Here is a 6178-nt window from a genome sequence, read left to right as displayed (position 1 = left end):
GCAACAACATAGGTACCAAGGGCGAGGGACGAAGAGAACCATTTTCCTGCTCGTTGAACGAGGCGGACCAATAGGCAAGGTTCTCGTCCATCGGTGGTTACTGGAATGTCATCAACAATAGTAATAGGGTCTTACTTACAGAGTGGTACAACGAGGTGCTTACCTAAGCAGGGGATTATCACTGCTTAGATTATATAGGTCACAAGAAGGGTCAAACAGACCCATGGAAAGGAAAATGTGATCATTAGGTTAAACAGAACAATGGAAAGGAAAAATGTGTTTAAACACATATTTCGGGGGTATATCCTTCCCAAGGATAAGCAGAGCATGATATCCATGACAGGATATAATGTAGAAAACCCTTTAGGTAAGGGGAGAGAAATTTCATGACATTACCCATACAACGGTGTTCGGATAATTGAGCAAGAAACATTTAGCAATGGGCTTCGGATGTTCTTGTTGAAAATCAGAGTATCGCAGACATGCTTCGAGATAGCATTGACATGGCCTTTAGGTGAAGATCAGACTTTGGAATCACGAAGGATCCATCTGGAATAACTTGTAGAATAAGTCTTACAATTTCCTCATGGATGAATGGATAACCTTGCTGAAAAGGAATCTATATTGGTAGGTCCTCCAGCCGGGGGGGGGGTGTGCTAGGCATGACATCATGTTAGCGGGTCATCAAAGGATCAACATCATAACTCTTGGAAAGGTGTCCCAACCATCATATCTGACCGAGATTCAGATCCGATTGGTGTCAGGATACCTGAGATTCAGGATGTCTGAGAAGAAAAGGCGCAACACAAATCGTTGAAATGGCATTGCAAGCTTCTCGGGAAATGAACTATGGGAGCGGGTTTCTGAAGCAATAGTTCACCATTAAACCAAGGAGAGGACAAGGAGGTGTCTGGTGAACTCAACGGCAATTCACCGAGATTCCCAAAAGATGGATTTCCACCATTAAGTGAACAATGGGATAACATTTGTTAGATCAAATGATATAAGGAAGTATGCTCGAGGAAAACATACACAATTAAACACTGGTTGAAGGGTGCGCCCGAAGTACGGGTTGGGTTGCACGACCAATGTTAGAATGGTGATTCAATTAGCGAAGGACTTAGAATGAACTATCGCCCATTCACTTCAAAGCAATAGGGTTGTTAGAAGTCTTGAATTCACATGTCATAGCTCCATTGTCGGTATTCCGGTTGAAAACAATACGGGGACCAAGGAATGAACGAAGATGGCAAGAAGTATTATGATATCAAGAATTATTAAGAGGTGGTGAAATTCTCACCACATTCCTGACAAAAAGAGATGGTAATACTTCCGAGGTAAGGAAGATCAACTGCTGGGTAGCAGTGATCTCAAGGTTTACACAAAACACGAACAAGTTGTGTTGAACGGAAGGCAATAAGGTGGTCGATGAGAACAGGAATCATCGAGGGGCAAGGATGGTATTACCCATTATGAATTCAATTGAATTCCTGGAAGAGCTCATAAGGTTGATGATGACCACGACACAATTGTCGAGAGATTTCATGCAGATGTAGTCAATCAGTGACGACATCAAGTCAAAGGAATGATGAAGCAAGAGGTTATTGGAACCACAGTTACGACACAAACTCGAACTCAAGCTTGTTGTTTAAGGTGAAAGGTTATGACGAGGAAAATCGACGTAAGGTTAGTTCATCGTCGAAAATTGGTGCTCCGAGAATAAGGACCAGGTAGCACCGTTAGAATCGTCATGACAATGATATAGCCAAACAGGCTAGGAATGGCGTGATCGGGTAACAAACTCGTACTTATAGAAGCTTACTGAAGAGTTGTTGAACCGTAGAGCGGACTCGGTTCAGTTTTCGGTGTCTTTGAGTGCTCAATAACTCAGAGCCCGCGAAAAATTGGAATCAGTGGGAAGGTAGCACTTGATGAAGAACTCATAAAAAGTTATGCAGTTCCATGATAATCTCGAGATACCAGGGGGGTAATACTCGACGGTAGATCAAAGTAAGGGTTGGACTGGGGTATTGGTCCACAGAAGACAAGTGCTTAAACTTGCCCGGGAATTGGATCAAGGAAGAACATATGGTCGGGACCATGATTGCAAAGGATCAATTCAACGAAACCAAAGGATATTATATCAAGGAAGTAGCTATTATTACAAGAAGCTTCCAGGATAGGCTATACATCGCGTCCATGGGCATGAACACAAAGTTCAAGGTCGACTCCCACTTCTCCAATGCATACCCTTTCATTCACTTCTCGCTTTCGATGAAGTTATAGTGTTGAAATTTTATCTGGCAAAATACCAGAAGAGTACGACTCGTGAAAACTTTCGAGTTCACACATATTAAGGAAGGCATAGGTTCAACCCATCGGGGCATCTTAGAATCCTATACCAGAATCTTTTAGAAGTAATTAACTCAAGCTCGAAGGCAGAGCATGGTTGAGAAAGCAGACGATACAATTTACCAAAGGCATTATGTATCCGAGAAAAGGCTCACAAGTTTATTGAATATGAAGGGCGTTGTCAGATAAAATCCAACAAAGGATCTGGTGGTCCACAAGGGATCTAACGTGAGCATCGGTACTCAACTAGAGGAAGCAGATTATAGAAACAACTGACTAACTCAATTGTCAAATGCAAAGGAATTATGATCTCCAAATCAAGGGATCAGAAGCAATGCTCTGATTAGGGATGGATAAGTTGAATAGCCTTATGGTACAATCAACGACAATTGGATTGGTCGAGAACCAATTCCAGTTAAAAGAATGGCAGCTCAGCCGGAAAAGTAACTTATAAGGATCAAAGATGATTGCGTGTATTCGCAAACATATTGAGTCAACAGACTCAAAAATGATAATGACAAGGAATGTCAATAAGACCACGAGAGTTATGGGATTAAGCATAATGCAAGCAAGCAAGAATTTCAAGAGCCAAAGGCTCCAGAGGATTTTCGGAAGATCAAATATTATTTTGAAGACTTTTGTGAAACACAAGAACAACTGGGGATGAGCGGATACTCGGCAAGCGCGAGTAATTATCCGTAGGGGTATTCATGCAGCAAGGAACTGCAGGGCAGTAAGCATAAAGAATTCTCGGAATACCGAAGAGTATTTCAGGACATTTTGTAATAACAAAAGCAACTGGGGATGACAATATGAACGATAGGTGTAAGTGGTTATCCAGAGGGATTTATCGATGGAAGTGAATTGCAAAAGCGATGGCACATAGTCTCCAGAGCACATCGTAGAGTATCTCGGAACCTTCTGGTGCAGCAGGCGGTCATCGGTAACAAGTGGCTCTCCGGGAGAAAGTACTTGCGAGAACCTAAAGTTAGTTTTGTTTTTAGCAAAATCATTTAACCCGAATAGAAGAGAGCTCAGAGTCCCAGAGTAAAGGTCGAGGAATAAAAGATCCTACTACCACCCAATGGCGACGGGGGCCCGTAAGGCACACAGCCAAGTTAGTAAAAGTTTCGCAATGACTAGACTCAACTTCGGCCAAGGAGTTGGAAAGGGGGATTCCTACAGGCAGTTTGCTCTGATACCAACTTGTGATGCCCCCGATTTAATCATACACTAATCATGCACGCAAACGTGTACGATCAAGATCAGGGACTCACGGGAATATATCACAACACAACTCTAAAACATAAATAAGTCATACAAGCATCATAATACAAGCCAGGGGCCTCGAGGGCTCAAATACAAGTGCTCGATCATAGACAAGTCAGCGGAAGCAACAATATCTGAGTACAGACATAAGTTAAACAAGTTTGCCTTAAGAAGGCTAGCACAAACTGGGATACAGATCGAAAGAGGCGCAGGCCTCCTGCCTGGGATCCTCCTAAACTACTCCAGGTCGTCGTCAGCGGGCTGCACGTAGTAGGGGCACCTCCAGTGTAGTAGGGGTCATCGTCGACGGTGGCGTCTGGCTCCAGGGCTCCAGCATCTGGTTGCGACAACCAGAAAGAAAGGAAAAGGGGAAAAAGGGGGGAGAAAGCAACCGTGAGTACTCATCCAAAGTACTCGCAAGCAAGGAACTACACTACATATGCATGGGTATATGTGTAAGGAGGCCATATCAGTGGACTGAACTGCAGAATGCCAGAATAAGAGGGGGATAGCTAATCCTGTCGAAGACTACGCTTCTGGCAGCCTCCGTCTTGCAGCATGTAGGAGAGAGTAGATTAAAGTCCTCCAAGTAGCATCTTCAAGTAGCATCTCCAAGTAACCTCTCCAGTAGCGTCGCATAGCATAATCCTACCCGGCGATCCTCTCCTCGTATCCCTGAGGTAGAGCGACCACCGGTTGTATCTGGCACTTGGAAGGGTGTGTTTTATTAAGTATCCGGTTCTAGTTGTCATAAGGTCAAGGTACAACTCCAAGTCGTCCTGTTACCGAAGATCACGGCTATTCGAATAGATTAACTTCCCTGCAGGGGTGCACCACATAACCCAACACGCTCGATCCCATTTGGCCGGACACACTTTCCTGGGTCATGCCCGGCCTCGGAAGATCAACACGTCGCAGCCCCACCTAGGCTCAACAGAGAGGCCAGCACGCCGGTCTAAACCTAAGCGCACAGGGGTCTGGGCCCATCGCCCATAGCACACCTGCACGTTGCGTACGCGGCCGAAAGCGGAACTAGCCCCCTTAATACAAGAGCAGGCTTACGTTCCAATCCGGCGCGCGCCGCTCCGTCGCTGACGTATGAACTGCTTCGGCTGATACCACGACGTCGGGATACCCATAACTACTCCCACGTAGATGGTTAGTGCGTATAGGCTCGTAGCCGACTCAGATCAAATACCAAGATCTCGTTAAGCGTGTTAAGTATCCGCGAACGCCGAACAGGGCCAGGCCCACCTGTCTCCTAGGTGGTCTCAACCTGCCCTGTCGCTCCGCCACAAAGTAACAGTCGAGGGCCGTCGGGAACCCAGGCCCACCTCTACCGGGATGGAGCCACCTGTCCTTTCAGCCCCCTCGTTAGAATCACTTGCGGGTACTCAATGAGCTGACCCGACTTTAGTCACCATATGTATAGTATGTATATATGTATAATATATACCCGTGATCACCTCCCGAGTGATCACGGCCCAATAGTATAGCAAGGCAGACTGACAAGAATGTAGGGCTAATGATGATAAACTAGCATCCTATACTAAGCATTTAGGATGGCAGGTAAGGTATCAACAGATGTAGCGACAATGTCAGGCTATGCATCAGAATAGGATTAACGAAAGTAGTAACATGCTACACTACTCTAATGCAAGCAGTATAGAGTAGAATAGGCGATATCTGGTGATCAAGGGGGGGGGGCTTGCCTGGTTGCTCTGGCAAGAGAGAGGGGTCGTCAACTCCGTAGTCGAACTGGGCAGCAGCAGCGTCGGTCTCGTAGTCTACCGGAGAGAAGAGGGGGAAGAAACAATGAATACCAAGTAAACAGATGCATATCGATGCATGACATGTCAAGAAGCGATGCTAGGCGTGCCCTAACGTGGTATGAGGTGGTACTGGTTAAGGGGGGAATCATCCGGGAAAGTATTCCCAGTGTTTCGTGTTTTCGGGCAGAGGAGCCGGAGGGGGAAAGTTGCGGGTTCGATAGGTTAGGGGGGTGTGGCGGACGAACGGACTGCGTATCCGGAATCGTCTCGTCGTTCTGAGCAACTTTCATGTAGAAAGTATTTTCATCCGAGTTACGGATTAAAAGATATGATTTTCTAAAGATTTAAATCATTTTTGGAATTTAATTATTTATTTAATTAATTCGAAAAAAATGTATTTATGACGTCAGCATGATGTCATGCTGACGTCAGCAGTCAACAGGGTTGACTGAGCCAACCCTGACATGTGGGTCCAGTGGGACCCACCTGTCATTCTCTATTTAGGTTAATTAGGGTTTAGGTTAATCTAATTACAGTTTAATTAAACTTAACTAGTTAATTAATTTAATTAAACCGGATTAATTAACTTAATTAACTACTTGATTAATTAATTAATTAATTAATAATTTTATTAAATCATTTTTAATTTTATTAATTATATTTATTGTTATTATTTATCTTATTATTTATTATTATTATTATTATTATTATTATTATTATTATTTTAATGTTCTGGGGCGAGGGCCCCGTTTGTCATAGGCCCCTAGGGGGGGGGCCTTGCGGGT

Source organism: Triticum aestivum, chromosome 4B (genome assembly GCF_018294505.1).
Source record: "Triticum aestivum cultivar Chinese Spring chromosome 4B, IWGSC CS RefSeq v2.1, whole genome shotgun sequence".
In the NCBI taxonomy this organism is placed as follows: Eukaryota; Viridiplantae; Streptophyta; class Magnoliopsida; order Poales; family Poaceae; genus Triticum; species Triticum aestivum.
This window is presented reverse-complemented; position numbering follows the sequence as displayed.